Source organism: Carassius auratus, unplaced genomic scaffold, assembly GCF_003368295.1.
Source record: "Carassius auratus strain Wakin unplaced genomic scaffold, ASM336829v1 scaf_tig00008562, whole genome shotgun sequence".
NCBI classification, from domain to species: domain Eukaryota; kingdom Metazoa; phylum Chordata; class Actinopteri; order Cypriniformes; family Cyprinidae; genus Carassius; species Carassius auratus.
Window position 1 is genome coordinate 127,946 of NW_020523958.1, and position 23,676 is coordinate 151,621.

Below are 23,676 nucleotides of genomic sequence, written 5' to 3' on the forward strand. Positions count from 1 at the left end.
AGCCATGACAGGGCAGACAGAGAGTTCACAAAGGGTCTCTATAGCTGTGACAGGGTAGGACGAGAGTTCATAGGCGGCCTCCATGGCCATTACAGGACAGGCAGTGAGTTTATGGATGGCCCCCATGGCCGTAACAGGATGGGCAATGAGTTCACAGACGGCCTCCGTAGCCATGACAGGACACGACGAGAGCTCATGGATGGATACTACAGACACCTCCGAAGGTTCTGCAGCAGTTGTCGCTACCTCTGGAGGTTCCACAGCAGTAACAGTCTCCTTGACAGCAACACAACACGCTGAGAGAACATTACTGGGTGCAATAGACAGGATGTGAAGTTCAGTTGAGATGTGACAAGGCTCTGGAAGTTCAACTAAGGTGTGACGAGGCTCTGGATCAGGGCCGTGCACAGACCTTTTGAGGGGCATGTGCTGAAACTGAAAAAGGGCACCCCCCTCCCTTTTTTTAAATCAAGATTATTTAGTAAGCCTGCATAACAGGAAGAAATGGTCACATCTTCATGACAAATTCGTTAACACCAAATAATAGTCTCAAAAGCTTTAGATTTATTCACGATTAATAACAACCATAATAATAATATTAGATAATTAGATAATATAGATAAACAGGGTTTTAAGGGCTTCTTTAAACCTAATTACAACAGCTCTTGTGTACTCCCTCTTTTTTTAAATTGCATTTATAGCGAAAAAAAATACTTGACTCATACATAAACATGTTAAACAAATAATACAAATTAGCTTATAACACCAAACAGAAACCAAAATCTTTTTTTATTGAACTTCATGCACTTTTTTATGAACTTTGCAAAGAAAAGAAAAAAAATATATATATTCTCTTTTTTAGCTATTCTGTTTGGTTTTATAAGCTAATTTGTATTATTTGGTTTACATGATTATGAATGACATTGAGCAGAGGGGAAGGTGAGCAATGAGTCAAGTATTTTTGACAAACTTTTTTGAAATATAATTTAATTATGTCCAACTCAATTCCAGATTATAAGAAACTATAGCCATACCGTAACTATAACATATCCAACATCCGCCTACCATGTTTTACTACATTTTATACATGTGAGGACAAACGGAGAGTATACCAAAACATGATTAGCCTAAATGTTAATAAATTAAGTGTATCAGCAATCATAAATCAAAGAAGAAATTTCTTAGAAATATATTTTATAAATGTTATCTAGGTGACGAGGATCACTCGTCGCTTTGTGTAAGTTCCAGTACGAAACAGCGGGGGGCGCACCTGTTATGATTTTCCGATGGTAAAAACAAATTATATGTTGTTGTATTACTTATCAATATATAGTTTTTGACCAGCGAATGTGTGCAAATGTGAATTTTTTTTTGTCCGTCATTAAAACGGCGACGGTGCCTGTCGCTGCCGGCATCACATTACACTTTAATCTACAGGTTACAAACTAGTTTTTGTAGCTATATATACGGAGCGCTCGGTTTTTCCTGTGGTAAAATGCATTTGGCCAAAATCGCATTTTATAAAAGATGAAATGCTACTGTATGCACAGGCTATTTAAGTGTTGGCTATGTATTGGCTATGACTAGATGGCAAATGCTAGCCCCCTCTCTCAGGCGACACCCCACATGTCTCAGTCAGTCAGTCAGACATCCAATAAATAAAATATGAGCCTTTATAGACATAGTGTTTAGTAGTACTTATTCAAACAACAAGATATTTATTTACCCTTCGCAAAACTGTGTTCAGCTCAGCTGTTGTCTACTGTGCGGCTGATGTGGAACTTCAGTTGATTCAATGAATATAGAGGGGGCGGAGTTATCAGCTTACTGACAGCTTGAGGATCGAATAAGATTTACACAAGCTCGTTTTAAGAACTTTCATTTGCTAAATATTTGTAAAACAGACAGACAGATGTAAAGGGTGACCAATAGCATTGATAAATTTTTTTTTAAAAACACCACCAAAAAAAGGGCACTTCGGAGTGTAAGGGCAAAAAGGGCATGTGCTCTGCACAGGTTGAGCCCTACCTGTGCACGTGCCTGCTCTGGATGATCTGTTGTGGTATGATTTGTGGATGACTTTGTTCACAAATATCAACTGTGGCTTGACTTGTGTGGGGAAATCTAGAATATACATTGATAGAATAGTATAATTGCTATAAGATAATTGTAAGTTAAAAGCTAGACCCCCCCCCCATGTAATAGTTTTTGTAATTTCAGTTATTTTATTAATAATGGTTATTTAAATATTTAGTACATGCATGTCAATTTGTAGTATACAGCTATGTGATGGGTGTCCAGTTGGTGGCAGTAAGCCAGAGTGAAAACACCCCGGAGAAAAACCTAGAAAAGAAAAGTTAGTTCACGCGAGGTTTTGAACGAGACTATCAGTATTGAGTCATGTTGTACTGTGTGGTACGGAGCTGTTGCGAATGACGCTGGCTGAATAAAAGAACCCAACCAAAACACACGCTTGTTCATTTCTTCAAGTGTGCTACAAAATACTGGCGACGAGGATGGGATCGGCGGTGCCGTTTTGAGGTAGTTGTCTACGAAGACGCTGAGCATGGACACTGAGCAACTGCAAGATCAGCTGAGCGCTGCGTTGCTCCGGCTGCAGCTCAGTCAGCTGCACGAGGTGTGTGTGTATGTGAAACTGTCAGTGGAGGAGGGACAAACCAAAAGGCACTCGCTGATCAGATTAATAAATGAATCAGTAGAGAATGTTATAGAGACGGAAGATGACGATGTAGCCCGTCAACATGTGTTAGATTTGTTAGAGTTTTCTAGCAAGATGACGCAAAGCAGCGACCGCGCGGTACAAGATTGCAGTAGTGACGCAGACAGAAATTCGGCGGAGCTCGCGCATTTAAAGAGACAGTACACAGAATTGCAGCATCAGTTTGAGTTGTCAACAAATGTGTTAAAAAACGAAATCCAACGTCTGAGTTTGAAAGTTCCTGATGTGTCAAGTCCCCCTGTGTTTTCTGATCATCATCATGCAGTTCCTGAAGTCACTATCCAGCGTGATTTTAAGATTAATGGCCAAATTGGAGAACGTGGTCAGAAAGATAAGCTTTCATACAACAACTTGATGCACCAAATTGATGCTGGAGTGAACAAGGGACACAGAGAGTCTGAAATTATTGATGCTGTGATAAGAGCGGTGAGTCCAGGTATGAGTCTGCGTGATATGCTGGAGATCAAGACTGATTTAACCCTTTCTCAGCTGCGCACGATTCTTAAAGGCCATTTTAAGGAAGAAAGCTCCACAGACCTGTATCATCGGCTGATAAACATCACTCAAGAGAGCCGTGAGTCACCACAAAACTTCCTATTCCGTGCCATTGAGTTGAAGGAAAGACTTTTAGCTGCTGCTCGAGAACCAGATGGAGAAGAACCATACAGCCCTGATCTCATACAGAGAAGATTTCTGCGCGCACTAGGAACAGGGTTATCGAAAGATCACATTAAGTATCAGCTAAAAACTTGCCTTGATGATCTCACAATCACAGATGAGGTTCTCATCACAGCTATGAACGAAGCTGCAAGTCTTGAGTGTGAACGACAGCAAAAGTTCAAGAAAAATGCCAACATCAAAGAAACTAAAGTCAGTGAGGTTCCAGTAGAACTACGTCAAAGTCAAGAGAGAACGGGTCATGCTGTGGGAGGTAAAGAACAGTCCACATGCACACAATTAAAAGCTTTGAAAACTCCACAAGTCATGGACAAGAAAGACTCTGAGCTTTATGAGGTCGTTAAACAGCTGAAAGAGGAGATCGGAGAAATGAGGAAAGCGATGAGTATTTACCGTTCCACGCAGCCCAGAGAAAGGAAGCGAGGATGCCGTGGATGTCAAGATAATGGCAGAGGTGACCAGTGTGATCATTGCTTTAAATGTGGGCAAAGTGGACATCTTTCCAGAGGGTGCAGGGGACCACCTACAGGAAGAACCGAAAGAGGACACTCAGCTAGCAGTATGGCAGTAACAACTCACACCACACCCTCACTGTGGCCAGAACATCAATATGACACCTTGTGTGATGGCATTAAGCAGCTGGAAACTCAGGAAGCAGTGAAGCGAAAGGAGTGTCCTCTGCAGCATATCAGACCCATAACTACTAATCAGCTGTCCACCAAGCATAATGCACAGTTATTGAATTTGATCGGAGAAAAATGTATGGTGAACTGTTTCTTTGATGGTGTAGCAACAAAAGCGCTATGGGATACTGGCTCACAAGTCTGTCTCATGAATGAAAAGTGGCGAAAAGAACATCTCCCACACACAACACTGCGTGGCCTTGAAGAGATCCTAGGCCCTGGAACCCTCACCGGTCGAGCAGTGAATCAAACAGTGATCCCGTTTGAAAGCTGGGTCGAAGTGACATTCAAGCTGGGAACAGACAAAAACACACCGTTAGAACTGGAGGTACCGGTATTGGTATGTGGTGACGATGAAGTGGCAGAGGAGCCCATCATTGGTTACAATGTCATTGAGTACCTGTTGAACAGTGGTGTAGAGCGACCTACCAATGTAAAGACCAAAGCAATGAGTACTGTACTATCCTGTGACTGCAAGAAAGCAGAGGTTTTGCTGAACTTAGTGAGAAGCCAAGACGAAGTGTTCAGTGATGGAGTAGTGAAGGTAGGAAAGTCAGTAACAAAAATCCCTGCCCAACAGGCTAGAGCTGTCAAATGTTGCATCAAAACGGGCCCTTTGCTATCTGATCAAGATGCTCTTTTTGTACCGGATGAGTGCGCTAAGTGGCCAGATGGATTGAGGGTGGAGGAAAACATTGTTTGCCTTAAGAGAGGGACCTGTTCACGCATCTGTATTTCTGTGATCAATGATACTACTCATGACATTGACTTGCCTCCACGGGCAGTTCTGGGCCATATACAGCGAGTAAAAGACATCTACCCTGCCGAGGTGAGACCAGTGACCGCTCAGAAAGAGGTTGCATGTGCGACTGTTGCTCACACCAGCCAAAGCCTGTTCCAAAAAGATGGTGAACAAGTCAGACAATCTACAGAAAACGCAAATACAATGTTAACGGTTCAAAAAGAAAACCTATGGGACCCTCCTGTATGCATTGATCACCTAAAACCTGAACAGCAGCAGAAGGTGAAGCAGCTTTTAAGGGAGGAGAGTGGTGCTTTTGCTCGTGATGACAGCGATGTAGGATGTATTCCATCTCTCCAGCTAAAAATCCGCCTCCATGATACCACATTCGTAAAGCACACATACATGTCAGTCCCGAAGCCACTTCGCAAAGAGGTGAAAGAATACCTGGAGGATCTGTTAAATAAGGGGTGGATTACTAAATCTAAGTCACCATATTCTTCACCAGTAGTCTGTGTGCGTAAAAAAGATGGAACTCTCCGCCTCTGCTGTGACTATCGGGAGTTAAACAAGAAATCCATTCCAGATAGACACCCTATTCCCCGCATACAGGACATGCTCGACAGCTTGGCAGGCAACACCTGGTTTTCAGTCCTTGATCAAGGCAAAGCCTATCACCAGGGTTTTGTAGAAGAATCCAGCCGACCTCTCACTGCCTTCATTACACCATGGGGACTGTATGAATGGGTGAGGGTCCCTTTCGGATTGTCAAATGCACCTGCTGAATTCCAAAGGAGCATGGAGGAGTGCCTGAGAGAATTGCGTGATGAGGTATGTCAACCATATTTGGATGATAATTTAGTTCATTCTAAAACATTTGATGATCATCTTCAGGACATTAGAAAAGTGCTGCAGTGTTATCAAAATCATGGTGTCAAACTAAGGCCTCGAAAATGTGAAGTGTTCCGAAATCAGGTACGATTCCTAGGGAGGCTGGTGACAAAAGATGGGTACACGATGGACCCGGCTGACGTTGCTCCTGTCCAAGCACTGAAAGAAAGGACCCCTAAGACAGTAGGTGAGGTGAGAAAGTTGTTAGGATTTCTCTCCTACTACCGATCATACATTGAAAACTTTTCCCGCAAGGCCGCACCTCTCTATCTGCTGCTCGCCGAAAAAAAGACACCAACAGGGAAAGTACAGATGAAGCGGAAAGGAAAAGGGGAACATGGCCAAGGACAGCTTGTGTCATCACATCCAGTCACGTGGACAGATGAACATCAAAAGGCCCTGTGTGAGTTAATCGATTATTTATCTAACCCACCAGTGCTGGGATATCCAGATCTGGAGGACCCTTTTGTACTCCATTGCGACGCTTCACAGGAAGGCCTTGGTGCGGTGCTTTATCAAAGGCAAAGAGGCAAGTTAGTGGTAATAGCATATGGATCAAGAACCCTAACCCCCCCTGAGAAAAACTACCATCTTCACTCAGGAAAGTTGGAGTTCTTGGCCATGAAGTGGGCTATATGTGAGCGGTTCAGGGACTATGTCTATCATGCACCATCATTCATTGTGTACACGGACAATAACCCTCTCACATATGTGATGTCAACAGCCAAGTTAAATGCCACAACGTACAGATGGGTAGCGGAACTTGCTGACTTTCGATTTACCATTAAATACCGCCCAGGAAAGTCAAATGGGGACGCAGATGGCTTGTCGCGTATGCCGCTGGATATGGAACAGTACATGAAAACCTGTTCAGAAGAAGTGCACCCAGAAGTCATGGTCAGCTTATCTCAGTCGGCAATAGTACAGAGTCAGGAGAGAGGGCCGTGGTTGTGTCCACTTACAATTGAAACTGCGTTGTCGGGAGAACAGGAGGAGGAGCTATTCACTTCAGTTGCAGAGATCCCCAAGGAGGTACTGAGAAAAGCCCAAGAGGAAGACCCTGAAATCAGAGAAGCTGTTACGTATCTAAAAATGAAACCCCGGCCTGTGAACAGAAGTCAGGGTAGAGAGCTTCGGGGACTGATGAGGGAAAGAGCTAAATTATACCTGGATGAACATGGTCTCTTGTTTCGGAAAACAGCAACTCGTGATCAGTTGGTATTGCCTATGACATACCATGAGCTCGTTTATAAGGAGTTACATCAAGACATGGGCCACCTGGGAGCAGAAAGGGTGCTGAACTTAATTAGAGATCGGTTTTATTGGCACCACATGCAAAAGGAAGTGGAACATTTTGTCACACGTGTTTGTAGTTGCTTGAGAAGCAAGCGTCCAAACAAACTGACCCGAGCTCCTCTGGTAAACATCACCACCACTTATCCATTTGAGCTGGTCTCTATTGATTTTCTGCACCTAGAGAAGAGTAAGGGAGGTTATGAATACATTTTAGTTGTGATGGACCACTTCACGCGATTCGCACAGGCGTATGCATGCAGAAACAAGAGTGCCAAGACAGCGGCTGAGAAGGTGTTCGGGGACTTTGTTTTGAAGTTTGGGTTCCCGACAAAACTGCATCACGACCAAGGTAGGGAGTTTGATAACAAGCTGTTCTCAAAGCTGCAAGAGTACAGTGGCGTGCAAGGCTCCCACACGACACCGTATCACCCACAGGGCAATGGTCAAGTTGAGCGGTTTAATCGAACTTTGCTAGCAATGCTGAGGACCTTACCAGAAACTGCCAAAGCTGACTGGAAGACGTCACTTGCAAAAGTTGTGAATGCATACAACTGTACGAAAAGTGAGGCTACAGGGTTTGCTCCCTATTATCTCCTGTTCGGCCGTACTCCCAGACTGCCCATTGATATTATGTTCGGTGTACCAGCAAAGAACCAAAGCACATCGTACCATGACTATGCTGAGGACTGGAGAAAGAGAATGACAGAAGCTTACAAGTTAGCCTCAAGAGTGTCACACAAAGAGAAAGAAAGAGGTAAAGCTTTGTACGATAAGAAAATACACGGAGCTGAACTGATCCCTGGGAACAGAGTACTTGTTCGGAACTTCAAGGAAAAAGGTGGACCTGGGAAGCTTCGATCATTTTGGGAGGAACAAATTTATGTCGTCACCAAGAGGAAGTACCAGGATAGTCCAGTATATGAAGTTCGACCTGAACAAGGCAAAGGGAAAACAAGAACACTACACAGGAACCTCTTGTTACCGTGTGACTACTTACCTGCAGAGAGAGAATGTTTGACTGGAAGACCTGAAAAAGAAAACAAAAAAAAGCCAAGACTGAAAAAACATTGACACAGCAAAATCAAACATTCTGTGATAGTTCAGATGGTTAGGATGATTGGAAATGTCTGGTTGGAGTGCCAGTCAAAAAGGAGAATCAGAGCGTCGGAGAACCTCCAGAACCTCATTCAGAAGACACAGTGATGCTGAACGACGCAGAATCAGAGGTTGAACATGAACAAGGAGCAGGAAGGGGAGAAGACGATGTGTCCTCATCCAGAGAGGAGGCTGGAGAAACTGATGATCCTGAAGAGAGTGACGGGGAGACTCCTTCACAACCTGCCTGCAAAAGAGTATATCCTTTGAGAAACAGAAAACAAAAAAAATTGTTTACTTACCATACTCTAGGTCAGCCTAGTATTGTAGATGGGTAAACTGCTGAATTAAATCATAGTAATTAGTTCTAGTTAAAATGTTAAATTAAGATCAGAATAAGATTGAGTTCATATTTTTGTTTGAGAGAGAAAATAGTTACCATCACATTCCGGAAGAAAACATTTAGTAAATTGTTTCAATGGTGCAAGGTTATATTCCTTCAGTGAAAGTACAGATTCCTGTTGATAAACAGCGATGGTGGTAGAAGATCATGGTGCACAATGATGTCTGCTACAAACACACTGCATGGAAAAGGAGATACATGTTGTGTGTCGTGTGACAGTATAGCACGAGTACTAAAACTGTTGTATCACTGACTCCTACCAAAGAAATGATCTACAGGTAGATGACCAGTAATTTATTCTGAGAATGTCGGGACTACATTCTGTTTTGTAGGGGAGAATGTGGGGAAATCTAGAATATACATTGATAGAATAGTATAATTGCTATAAGATAATTGTAAGTTAAAAGCTAGACCCCCCCCCCCATGTAATAGTTTTTGTAATTTCAGTTATTTTATTAATAATGGTTATTTAATTATTTAGTACATGCATGTCAATTTGTAGTATACAGCTATGTGATGGGTGTCCAGTTGGTGGCAGTAAGCCAGAGTGAAAACACCCCGGAGAAAAACCTAGAAAAGAAAAGTTAGTTCACGCGAGGTTTTGAACGAGACTATCAGTATTGAGTCATGTTGTACTGTGTGGTACGGAGCTGTTGCGAATGACGCTGGCTGAATAAAAGAACCCAACCAAAACACACGCTTGTTCATTCCTTCAAGTGTGCTACACTTGACTCATGAAGTTTAACTGTGGCTGCCATCTTGTGCAGTGGCTCTGGGTTGGTGGCCATCTTGTGCAGTGGCTCTGGGTTGGTGGCCATCTTGTGCAGTGGCACTAGTGGTTCAAGCTCTGCTGCCATCTGCGGATCAAAATTATTTGGGGGTTTCAACAATGTCCTCTGCCTCACCCACAATGAATGAAGAGCCACACAACAAAAAAGCCTATTCCATGATGTCCCTTAGACTGGCATTAAACTCCCCTCTAGGTAAGCAGTCACTGAAAGTAAACAGGTGTGGTTCAATACTGAGTTCCTAGGCAGGGGTTTATGCGAAATGAAGTCCAGGGTGTACGGTGTCTTGTGAAAGTCTGTGTCTTGTGAATAAACGGATGTGCAGTGACCGGATCATGACAATACTTATTTCAAGAAGAAAATTCAATTAAAGTAAATTAAAGTTTTAAAATGACAAAAAAGGCAAAGGGCTTGAAACAAATTTGGGCACTCTGCAGTATTCACTAACAGCCTCTATGGAAAGTATCAGACTTTTAAAAACCTTTTTGTAGCCAGACTGCAATTATTCTGACATGATGTGAATGCAGTATTATTTTATATTATTTTATATTCTTTGTCCAGATCCAGAGGGTATGAAGCTGAATCTGGTGGTGTGTGGCAGTAACAGAGAATTAAAATCCTTCATATCAAACCTGATCCTGAAGCAGAGCAAGAGCAGATCAGAGCTGAGCTCAGAGTGTGTGAGGAGAGACGTGGAGCTTGATGGACGTCTGATCAGTCTGGTGGAGCTTCCAGCTCTGTTCAACACTGAGCTCTCAGAGGAGGAAGTGATGCGTCAGACTCACCGCTGTGTGTCTCTCTGTCATCCTGGAGTTCATGTGTTCATCCTCATCATTCCTGATGCTCCACTTAATGATGAAGACAAAGCAGAAATAGAGGAGATCCAGAGGATCTTCAGCTCTAGAGTCAACAAACACATCATGATCCTCATAAAGCAGGATTCAGATCATCAGACAGAAGAACTCAATGAAGAAACACAGTCTGTCATTGAGAGATTTGGAGGAAGACATCATTTCATTGGTCCAAACACACAAGTATCTGTGTTGATGGAGAAATTAAAGCAGATGGTTGAAGAAAACAGTGGTGTTTGTTTCTCCACAGAGACACTGATGGAGGCACAGATGGAAAAACTGAAGGAATTTGAGGAAATTAAGACGAAAGCCAATTTATTGCAGATGCAAGGTAATAATTAGGAAATCTGCTTGAATTAAACACTTTTCATGATTGTTAACTTATTTGTGAGACAAAACTAATTATAACAACAAACTTTTATAATAAAATTATATGCACATTTCAGAAGAAACAATATGATTAGCACATAATGCTTTAGTGTAAATTGTATCCAATATATTCTGATGAGTTGGATAATTGACAGTCTTAACTTGTAATTCAATACATTGTATTTAATTTGATCTATCTTTAGATTCAAGAGAAAGAGAAGTTGAACTGAGGATTGTGCTGCTGGGAAAAACTGGAGTTGGAAAAAGTTCAACTGGAAACACCATCTTAGGAAGAAAGCATTTATTTCAGACATTTCTCAAACATCTGTTACTGAAGAGTGTCAGAAAGAGACGTATGAAATCAACGACAGACACATTACTGTGATCGACACTCCAGGACTGTTTGATACTGATCTCAGTAATGAAGAAATCCAGAGAGAAATCAGCAACTGTATCTCTATGATCCTGCCTGGACCACATGTGTTTCTCTTAGTGATTCCAGTGAGACGATTCACTCAAGAAGATGCAAAATCACTGAAGATCATCCAAGAGATGTTTGGTGAAAACTCTTTAAAGTACACCATAGTGCTCTTCACCAGAGGAGATGATCTGCAGAACAAAACTATTGAAGAGTTTCTGGCAGAACCCGGATCTCCTTTGAATCAGCTGATTGAAGCATGTGGAAACAAATACCATGTGTTCAATAATAAAGAGACTGGAGACCGAACACAGGTGACTGATCTACTGCAGAAGATAGACAACATGGTGAAAGAGAACGGAGGGAGTTACTACTCATGTAAGATGTTCAGAGAGATGGAGAGAGAAATACAAGAACAACAGAAGAACATATTGATGGAGAAAGTGGAGCAAGTGATCAGAGAAAGAGAAGAACTGATGAACAAACATAAAGAAGAGAAAGAGAGGATTAAGATGATGATGGAGGAAGAAAGACAGAATCATGACAAAGAGAGAAAAAGGATAGAAGAAGAATTTAGAGAGAGAGAAGAACAATATAAAAGAGACATTAAAGAAAGAGAAGAACAAGAGCGAAAGATACGAGAGGAGCTGAAGAGAGAACGAGAGGAATGGGAGAAAGAGAAACAACAGGAAAAACAAAGAAGAGAAGAAGAGGAGGATAAATGGAGAAAGAAAGAACAGGCAATGTGGGATGAATGTAATCAGAAACGTAAACAAGAGAGAGAGAGAATGGAAAGAGAGAAAGAAAATCTTCAATCCAAACATGAAGAAGGGATGAAGAAAATGAAGATGATGATAGATGAGGAAAGACAGAATAATGATAAAGAGAGAAAGAGAAGAGAAGAGGAATTTAGAGAGCGAGAAGAACAGAATAAAAATGAGATACATAGAGAACGAGAAGAATGTGAGAGACTGAAACAAGAAGCAAGACAATTAAGAGAAGAAGAGGATGAGAAAAGGAAAAAGAAAGAACAGGAAATGTTGGAAAACTTTGATCAGAGACTTAAACAAGAGGAAGAGAGAAGTCAGAGAGAGAAAGAAGATCTTCAGCTCAAATATGGAGAGGAGATGAAGAGAATGAAGATGATGATGGAAGAAGAAAGACAGAATCATGATCAAGAGAGAAAGAGAAGAGAAGATGAACTTAGGGAGAGAGACGAACAGAATAAAGCAGAGATGAAGAGAGTGCAAGAGGAATGGGAGAAACAGAAACATGACGCAAGACAAAGAGAAGAAGAGGAGGAGAAATGGAGAAAGAGAGAACAGGAAATGTGGGAGGAATATAATCAGAGACTTAAACAAGAGATAGAGAGAATGAACACGAAGATGCAGGAAGAAAGACAGAATCATGATAAAGAGAGAAAGAGAAGAGAAGAAGTGAATGAGAGGAGGAAGAAAGAACAGGAAACATGGGATGAATGTTATGAGAAACTAAAACAAGAGATAGAGAGAATGAAGATAATGATGGAGGAAGAAAGACAGAATCATGATGAAGAGAGAAAGAGAGGAGAAGAGGAGGATGAGAGGAAGAAGAAAGAACATGATACATGGGATGAATATTATGAGAAACTAAAACATGATCTAGAGATAATGAACATTAAGATGGAGGAAGAAAGAGAGAATCATGATAAAGAGAGAAAGAGAAGAGGAATTTAAGAGAAGTGTTAATTAAACTGATATGTTTAATATCAATTTTAAGCTAATTGTTGTTCATTTTAATATACTGGGTTACAGGTTCACTATGTAATAGGAGTTGCACAAATTAGTCAATTAGTCGACTTCAGTGCTCTGCCATGATGCTTTAAGCTTGATGTTCACTAGTCACCGGTTCTGTAGAGGGTGCAACAGGATAAGAAATCTCTGAAGGCCATTTATATGCTACGGTTCCAAACAGTTAAAATGACAAAATAATACATGCTGTGATTATATCATCTGGATGCTCAAAATTGTACAGAGGAATGCATTATTTAAACAGCTTATTGTAGAGGCTGTTCTAATCTAATGCGCTGCAACCGTAACATGCACACATTCAGACAGTAGCTCAAACATCACTTTAATTCAAGTTCAATTCAAGTTTATTTGCTTTTTTCACTACATCAATCGATGCATGGCAGCTTTATTGAAGATTTTATGTTTCTACATTATACGTATATACTGTAGGACTGTTCTTACCGAATGAGTCACCAGCCGTATCGGCCCTACCACCGCTTTTCCATATTCCACTATGTTCTTCCCTCAACTTAGATGAGTTGATACATACCTTTCACGTCTTAGTGCATGCACTCAATCGCTATAGTGCGCGGCACCACTATGCTAGCGTTTAGCTTAGCACCACTATGCTAGCGTTTAGCTTAGCACCATTCATTCCGTAGGATCCAAATCGGGATGAATTTAAAAGCCACCAAACTCTTCCATGATTTCCATATTTAAAGACGGTTACATGAGTAGTTACATGAGTAAGTATGGTGACATAAAATAAAACGTGATGATTTTTTTAAGCGGATAAAAAATGATGACTATAATGTATGGCGGAAGAACACTTCACATCAGACCGCGTAGAGACGCGTCATATAAATGACCTGGAACTCAGCAAATACTCAACAAAGAGACATGAGAGATATATCCATAGAAAGCTTAAAATATCTTATTTTAAACTAAGCAAGTCCTACCAAAAACAAATATTCTGTGATAAAGTAATCCATATGAAACGTGATGTCCCGTCTTTCACATCTCCACGTCTTCCAGTGACTTAAAAATTGTAGTTATTCACTAACCACGCATAAACGTTGTTTTCTCAAAAACACCATCATGTACTAGGGCTTGCATAGATTAGTCGGGTAGTTGAATGATCGACTACTTCAGATTACACAAGCATTTGAATTAATAATCATAGATTAAAATTACATACCTTAAACAGAGTAACGTGAGGCAATATTAGTATATAAAGACATCAGAAGGCCTACTCTATCATTTCTGCATGGAAAGATACACGTGCAAACGAAACACTAAATTTAACAGTTAAAAGTACCACTTTCAAGGAAAATATGCTAATCACAGGGATACAAGTTAACAGTGTTTTAACATCATAAATGCAGTGATTACATCACAAAGGGACCGTTAATACAAGCTAAATACGAGAGAGTACCTCTGAAACTACCTCTGTTTCTCCATTCACATACACCGTGGGTGCTTCTCAATATCCCTCCTCGTCTCCTCGCTCCTCCGTCCTCCATCCTATTACCCAGAAACCGATTGAGCACAGCCATCTTGAAGGACATCTCAATTCTCTAATTGCACCACGAGGAGGCGAGGATCGAGGAGGGAGGAGGCTTCATGAGGAGCGATGAGTGAGGACACACAGGTGTATCCTATTCGGAAGTATTTTATCGACTTAACGTGGGGCACGTATAAATTCTCCTCCCCCTTCACATCTGTTGTAATATTTTTTTATTTATATTTTACCTTTTCACTTCAAATAAACCATGCATGTCATATATTTCAAACAGGGCATCTTGCTTTATTAATATTTATTATGAATGTTTTAATTAACAAACTTTAACAACATAAGGGCAGATCCCTTTAATCACAGCTGATGACACTTTGAAGTAAGGCTGAAGGGAGCGAGGATAAATCATTTCACTTGATTCAAGTCCTCCATCCTCACGTCTTTTCCTTGGGTCCTTCCCTCGCATCCTGAAGAGGTGGAGCTAAGACACGAGGAAAGGAAACGAGGACGCACAAATAAGAATTGAGAAGCACTCCGTGCATCTGAGAGCGAAGCTTAAAGGAGTAGCGTCATATGTCTCTTGCGTGTCCCACTAATTAAGGCCCAACCTACAACAATGGATAGGAACTCTAAATCACCACCAATGTAAATAGAACTTAATAAAAATGCCTTTCATACAAATAAGAATTGAGAAGCACTCCGTGCATCTGAGAGCGAAGCTTAAAGGAGTAGCGTCATATGTCTCTTGCGTGTCCCACTAATTAAGGCCCAACCTACAACAATGGATAGGAACTCTAAATCACCACCAATGTAAATAGAACTTAATAAAAATGCCTTTCATACAAATAAGAATTGAGAAGCACTCCGTGCATCTGAGAGCGAAGCTTAAAGGAGTAGCGTCATATGTCTCTTGCGTGTCCCACTAATTAAGGCCCAACCTACAACAATGGATAGGAACTCTAAATCACCACCAATGTAAATAGAACTTAATAAAAATGCCTTTCATACAAGTTTTGCTGAAGTTAACTAGATTTACAGAACAAATTCCAAAAATCAAATTAAACAGATGTCTTAGTCAACTGGCTACATACTCCCCCCTCAGCTTCACAAAACTTGTGCTACTACACTTCTGTCAATTCAATCAGGGAGCAAATAAGGCAGGGCCCGGTTCCCCAAAATGTTCTTATCGCTAAGTAGTTGTCACGCTTTCAGTCTCTGTTTTCCTGGGTGTCCCCTAGTGAGCTCACTTCTCCTTAGGCACTTCACCATAGGCACTTTAATTCCGCTAGTCTGGTCAGAGTCCCCCAGGGCAGAGCGGAAGACCACCACATCCTCCGGCCTCGACTGCGAGGACGTGGTGGTCTTCCGCTCCGCCCTGGGGAACTCTGGCCTCGACCGCGAGGATGTGGTGGTCTTCCGCTCCGCCCTGGGGAACTCTGGCCTCGACCGCGAGGATGTGGTGGTCTTCCGCTCCGCCCTGGGGAACTCTGGCCTCGACCGCGAGGATGTGGTGGTCTTCCGCTCCGCCCTGGGGAACTCCGGCCTCGACCGCGAGGATGTGGTGGTCTTCCGCTCCGCCCTGGGGAACTCTGGCCTCGACCGCGAGGATGTGGTGGTCTTCCGCTCCGCCCTGGGGAACTCCGGCCTCGACCGCGAGGATGTGGTGGTCTTCCGCTCCGCCCTGGGGAACTCTGGCCTCGACCGCGAGGATGTGGTGGTCTTCCGCTCCGCCCTGGGGAACTCCGGCCTCGACCGCGAGGATGTGGTGGTCTTCCGCTCTGCCCTGGGGGACTCTGACCAGACTAGCGGAATTAAAGTGCCTATGGTGAAGTGCCTAAGGAGAAGTGAGCTCACTAGGGGACACCCAGGAAAACAGAGACTGACAGCGTGACAGTAGTTCTTAACCTATTCCTTAACCTATCTCTTAACGTTATGGCACAATTTTTTATTCGGCAAAACTTAAGCCCTTTTGACATTTTGCCTGTCATGGCTATATTAAAAAAAACTCATTATGGAGCTGCTGGACCTTCTCAGATTTGCGCTTGAAAGGCTAATGCGGCGGAATATTGCTTTAAGCCCTGAAGTCCCGCTGCTTGCAGCGCTAAGTTTTTGTGATGAAGCTGCAAATCATTTAATGTTATTCAACTTTTAACGATAAGTTTTATGCTAGAAAATGACGGACAGCTATATCCAGTGGTGCAAACTACTTGATTTATTGTTTTATTATTATTTTGAGAGGGAGAGAGAGATATGTGTAAATTGTCTGCATCTGTCTCTCTCTCTACAAACAATGAAGCTGAGTTAAGTTACTTTAAAAACATAGATTTTACCCCCTCATTGCTTAGAAATATAATGTAGTGATCCAGTATCAATTAATATAAGTCACATGGCAGGGCTGACAACAAGTTTATGAGCTTCTGAATGTTACTTTTGCCACAGCGTGATCTCAGATCTATGTGTGCGAGTGGTGTGTGTGTGTGCACGCATTGTTGACACAGTGGTTAACCAGAAAAAATACAAAATGGCACATCATGCTGAAAAGGTTGCCGAACCTTGAACTAGAGGATCATTTTATTTGATCAATATTGTGTGTGTGTCATCTCTGTGACAGACTGGTCACCTCTTCAGGGTCATTTTCAATCTTTTGGCCTGTGGTTGCTGGGATCAGCTCCAGCACCTGGATATTTCATACATACAAATTTGGTGTTTTTTTTCTTTGCTTATCAATTGAAAAATACGAATAGAAAAATAAAATAAAAGGCATAATGAATGCACGCATTTTTAGACATTTCCAGTGTTTATTGATATGTCAAACTGTATATATTAACATATACAGTACTAATATTTTTCATACTTTAAATTGGAGTTGTTTAAATACAAGTCATTAATTATCTATAGAATACGGCAAAGATCTTTCCAAATCAAAAGGACTACAATATGAAACATTATTGAAAGCTATATCCCACAAGTCGGCCGTGAGGGGCTGCCGCGCTGTTTTGTGTTTATTTTTTATATTAAAATGTAATTTGATTGTCCACCGGTTCACGCCTCCTTCTTCCCGTGATCATGGAGGTTTTTATTATTACACTCTCCAAATGAAGCAGATGAAGAAAGGCTGTATTCGTTCAGAGTAAAATGTAATTCTTTGACATGTTGTTACTCTGTGTGTGTTTTGTCTTCCAGCTTTAACCCTGTAATTATTCAGGGAGGAAAAGGAGAGTCAAATCTAGACTAAACCATAAAGCACACAGCGTTTGCAGACTGAAGTCCTTCAGGAATGATGTAGAAGACTCTCTTCTGCTTGTTCTTGTTTGAGAGTCAGTTTGAGAGCTAAGTTACAAGTTCAAATTTGTATACTCTGCTTCACAACGGTAAGGTACTGCTCAAAGTTCTGCCGCAAAAGCAGTAAATTGGTTATTTCATATTGACATGCTCCACTGTACTCTCCTCTTGAAGAGACTCATTGAATATCTGTCCATGTGAGAACAGATAAAGGTCGACCTCTCTCATCTCTCACACTTTTTACTGTCTAATGATTGAGATTTGAGTCTCAAACAAGATCTTGTCCTCCAGCTTCCTTCTGGGTTCTTGGGGTTTCTCTTCATCATATCCAGCAATGTCTCTGTCTATGAAATAAACACCAAATATTATTTTACATTCTTAACTATTTCTTATTCTATCTTCAATGTAAATCATGTTTTTCAATATACACTCTTTTACCCATCATATTACATCCCAGTATTTTAACAAACACTTATTTAATAATTTCTACTTCTCATTTTCAGTTTTCTGTTGCTTTATTACAACTGTCAATTAAACTTAAATTACAAAAAAAAAAACAGTGTTATAAATGTTGAATAAGAGTACAGAAAGCCAGTAAATTATGAATAATAATCTAAAATCATTAGTCAGTCATATATTTCCTTAAATGTTGGATTTAAAATACATAAAAGTATATAATTATGTTTTATATGTTTGGTTTGATTATTTGATATGGTTTGTCTGTCATTATTCATTAACCCTTCAGAGTAGTCAAATGTCTCAGAAGGAGGTGAATGGAGCAGATTGAGAGGGAGAATCTGAAGAAACAGCAGGTGGCGCTAGTGCACTGTTTTAGTTTGGGATCTGCTGTTAGAAGGAAGAAGAAGGAGAAACAGGTGTGTTTGTGCTTCACATTCCTGTCCAGTTGGTGGCGCTGATGCACGAGATCTGTTGTTAACTGGGGCCCGCTCTTCGTACGTCGATAACTCAGTTAGCTGGATTTGATTGTTGACGATTTGACGTGATCTTGGATCATTTGGTTCTTTGAAGCTCATCCCGGAGCTGCTGTCATAGCAACAGGTCCCTGAGCTTAAACCTGCTCGGGAGCAGCTTATTTCATGTAAACAGGATTAGATCGCTTCTTTTCAACCAGAACTGATACTCAAAATATGTCTGCTACCACCGCTACTTTATTACAAGAGTATCATACTGATCCAGGGACAATAATCTAAAATAATATTAATTAAAAAAATTATTTTAAATTAATATAAAAATGCTGAGAAGTCCATAACAGCCTTCTATAGACACAGCTAGTTTTACTCACTGAACTATTTATTTGTCATAAAATTATTACTTCATAATTGTATTATTGAATTATTATTGTATTATTGGAGTCTTACACACATGCTATACAGATAATAGAGTCGTGCATTATTTTGAGTGATGATGATATTATAAGAGTGGCTTGATGGAGCGCAGAAGATGCAGATAACATGATATTGACCCTTAAGAAACTTTCATTAATACGGTCACGTAACAAATCTGTCCAAATATAAAATGAAATGAATAGATAATTTCTACATTGAAATAAAAATGTAAAGACTAAACAACTATTATAAATTGCGAATCTAAATAATTGGGAATCATGAAAAAAATTCTAATAAAATAAAAACATGTATCTATTATCTGTTTCATGTATCTATTATAACATTTATGTAGTATTGTTTGCTTGGCTGTTTCCTTATAAAATCTAGAAATTTGTCATGTTTTTCGTCAGATGTCATTTTAAATTATATGATGTCATTACATTGCCGTCTTGCAACCAGCCAATCGCTGCACTGCTGATCAAGGTTTCGAGTATCGATACATATCCCCTTTTAAGCCAACACATGAACGCGCAATTATCTCAGATAACTCAATCCAGCGATACTATTCATACACAACAGGTGTGTTCGAAGAACCCAATTACCCGGATCAGGATTAGCACGATGATATCATCTTGGATGTGTCATTTGATCTCGGATGTAATAAGCAACGTACGAAGAACGGGGAGTAACCCCAGAGTGCAGTCTGGACGATGAGTCGGGGCGACCCCGCCTTTGATATTTTCCTCCGAGCCAGCAGGGGGCAGTTTGCATTGAAACAAACAGAACGGTGGCAACTGCAGCAACAGAGTAATAACGCTATTCCACGTTGATTGCATGAGGTGAGTAAAAGTGGTTGTGTAAATATCTTATAATATTAAATGTGATGTTCGATCATTTATTTATCCATGGTAGGTTCAATTTGAAGAATTATTGTTAATAATTGTTATAAATTGCTAATTTTATTGTTCTTTGTGGATTGTAACAGTACACTCTGCACATGGCTTTAGTTCTTAGGTTTGATTTTACAGAGGTATGCCATTACATTTGTCAAGTTATTTGAACAGACATGCATGATTTTTGTGTGTATATTATTATTATTATTTTTAGATTTCAAGAGTCACCATGGAAACTCAAAGCGAAAAAAAGAGAGCGGCGTGTATTATGGCGATGTATTATTTTCTTTGATAATATTGAGAATTTAACGGGTTTTGTGTTCTTATAGATACTGATGGACGGATTGTATTATCGGACTCTCCAGAAAGAACACAGTCTGTCACAGTTGTAAGTTGTAAATAATTTTAGGGTTTTCTTTTTTTTTTTTTTGCCAAATAATGTTTACTTGAATATTTGTCTTGTAGGATGAAGATGATGATGACGATGAAGAGACCACATCTGCTGTGACAGAAGTGGACAATACTGGTAGATCCACTGAGGTATGATGCATACCATTATGATGTATGGCCCCTTTTTGCATTAGAGTAACAAACTGTCATTGTCCTTTCATAGTACATACCTAGGGATTTGCCCACAGATGAGGGTCCTTCAGCCTCAGCACACAATCTAAGCAGGGTAACAATTTGTGTCCATGTGTCCATATTTGAATTTTATTGTCTGACCAAACAATCTCATTTATTACATTTTTCCACCTTAGTTGCCAGCAAAGGAGCTGTATAAGGTCCATCTTCAAAAACAAATAAGAAAAAGTGACATGGAGATGGACCTTATACAGCTTCAAATGGAAGAGAAAAGGCTCCTCATTAAAAAAGCAGCACTTGAAATAGAATTACTTGAGAATCGCCTTAAGGTGAGAACTTGTCTGAATATTAATCTGTTGCATGTTAAAAGTGGTCTGTCTGTCTCTATCTATCTATCTATCTATCTATCTATCTATCTATCTATCTATCTATCTATCTATCTATCTATCTATCTATCTATCTGTATGTATGTATGTATGTGTAAAGCAATATAAAAAAAAACATTTTAATGAATTTTACTTGTATTGTTTTTCAGGAAATGAAGAAATAAACTGCCTGGCAGACCAGTGCAAAAAAAACTAATAAAAGTAATTTTGACAAATCCTGTCTCTCAAAAGTCTTCCGTCTCTGTTGGCCTCTAAAATCTGTCGGTGTTCCTCTGGGCCATCTTCCTCAATACAACGAGGGTGGCTCTCTCCTCTTATAGTGGCAATATTGTGAAGCACAACACAAGCTACAATAATGTCGCATGCCCTCTCTGGACTAACCCGGAGCCCACGCAGACACTGAAACCGAGATTTGAGGATCCCTATAGTCATCTCCACCTTGGCCCGTGTTCGGCTGTGAGCCAGGTTAAACCGTGTCTGTGGTCCAGGCTCAGGTTCAGGGTAGGGTGTCATTAAATAGGGCAGACAAGGGTATCCTCTGTCCCCCAGCAAGTAACCATTGTACTGTCCTGTAATGATTGATATAGTAAAAACGAAAAAACAAAAATTGTATAAAGCAAATCATACCCTGCTGAAATGTCTGGCATAATGATGACTCGCGGAAAATTCTGGCATCATGCACAGATCCTGGCCATTTTGCCTTGACATTGGTGATGATTTGGGTTGCCTCACATATTACCTATAGTTAGTGGAAAAGGTAATGACTTTGATGATTTTAAGAAGGGGAAAAAATTTAGTTGTTACCTGCACATTGATACTATGAATAGATTTCCTATTAACATAGTCTCCCTCATTTATTGATGGAGCTTTTATAGGAATCTGAGTGCCATCAATGCACCCAATTACATTTGGAAACCCTGAAACAGAAAGTTATGGAAGTATGAAGTGTGTGCATAAGGAATACATGTATAGATATTAATAATATTACTAAATATTAAATATGCGTCATATACTTTACTACAAAGGACAAACCTGCCACTCTGTGGAATTCGTCTTTAATAACAAGCAGAGGTTTATGGCCAGGGAACTGTACAAACGTGGGTAACAACTGTTTAAGTGCCAGACACACTGTACGAACGGATATACACACAGTTGCCTTTCCCACATGCTCTGAATCGCCCACACTGTACAAAAAATGGCCAGATGCAAAAAACCTAAGTGCTATGCACAGAATGTTTTCTGTGCTAAGCGCAGATCCGCGGTTTGTAACATTTGCAATATGCGGTTTTAAAAGACCTGTTAAATAAACTAATGAATCTTTTGAAAAACGATAATGCTCTTTTAAATATTCAATAGGGTATGCAAACACATCAATACACGGTCTTATAACCCTCTCCCGACGAAAAAAACCTTGTATAATTTGTGCTTCTACGTCCACAGGATCCTCGTTAAAAGGGCACTCCATGCTCACCAACCTTCTGAAACGAAGTTACACTGAAACATAACCTGCTCTCGAGCAGGTTATCTTCAGAGAGTCAGTTGCTATGGTTACATATATACCCAGAAAGTTACCTTTGTTTTTGGAACCGAACTTTGAGGTTATCCACGAACTTACCCTTAAACATACCCAGGTATTTCACATAACCTGCTTTTTGGAATACCCCCCAGGAGGTGGTGGTGTTCTGTTCTCCTGGACAGCTTCACTCCGCAAATGTATGTAGCTGTTTGAATGTTGCTACATGAAACATTACTCTGTACTATATCTAGCAATATACCTACCTCTTGACATTTGTTCTTTTAGAGCTCAACCACTGAGGGGAGGAACTTCACCATTCACCATGTTTTCAGGCAGAGTCCAGCAAAGCAGGTTATTTGTGCACATACATTCATTAAGAACTAATAATTACATATGTGTGTACATGCAGAGGTATTTTAGTTATTACAGCTACATAGTTGTTCAGATGTGAAATTGGTGTAATGTACAAGTACTATATTGGTCAGCACTGTGGATTATTTCATATATAACTATCAGTTAACATCAGCATCAAAGACATTTAAAAACATTTCAGCTTAATTCATTTTCAGACAGCAGCGAGTGTTTTAAATAACTTCTGTTTGCGATCTAATGTGGATTTTGTTCACCATATAAGATAGAAATATTTATATTCAATGTAAAAAATCTTCATGTGGATCGTGCATACAAATATATACAAATATCTCACTGGATTATTACAATTAATGGCAAAATGAATGTGTGGAAATGTAAACTAATATATCCTACTGACACACAACAGCAAAAGATATAAATAATTGGCTTAAAACAGTTTTTTTTCAATGTGAAAATACTAACACTAATACTTCTGCACAGTACTGTATATATTAACATTTTATTAGTGTTATCATAAAAGAATGAGTATGCAGTTGTGACAACAATCTATAGAGTTTTTAATGAGAGTTTGTTTAAAGCAAGGTTGTCTGTATTCAGTGTTTATATAATGTTTAATAACTTTTATATACATGTATAAATAAACCTATGTATGTTTTTGATTCAACAGCTTCCACTGGAAATCCTCAGGGAAGTTATTTTGTCGGCGGGTGACTCTGCATATTTGACACTTTCTCTGGTTTGCAGATGGTTTAGGGTTGTGCTCCGAAGTTTTTCGGAAAGCAGCACAGTTTGTCTGGCTAGACAGTAAGATTTCCCCGTTTAATGCTCATTCTCCAATTGAATTTTTTAGTACATGGCTGTGAAACTTTTTTTTTGTATTATTATTATTATCTTTCATGTATTTTGTCTTTACACTATAAGTTGTGTTCAACAGGAAGAATTGTCATCCTGTCTCCTGACCGGAACGAGTTCAGACGGATGTACAGCATCAGGGAACGCTTGCAGTGCAGAGCCCTTTTCAAGTTTAACCCACCAGGGTACAGGGAAGAGACCGGCGTGG

At 40.2% G+C, this 23,676-nt stretch overlaps 1 long non-coding RNA gene across 1 annotated transcript; it reads left to right on the forward strand.

Moving 5' to 3' along the window:
* The first annotated feature begins 20,289 nt into the window (after nucleotides 1–20,289).
* LOC113072152 (uncharacterized) lies at nucleotides 20,290–21,024 on the forward strand. Its single transcript, XR_003280269.1, has 3 exons — nucleotides 20,290–20,436; nucleotides 20,519–20,671; nucleotides 20,878–21,024. It is a non-coding gene; the product is annotated as an uncharacterized LOC113072152 (long non-coding RNA).
* The last annotated feature ends 2,652 nt before the right edge of the window (nucleotides 21,025–23,676 follow it).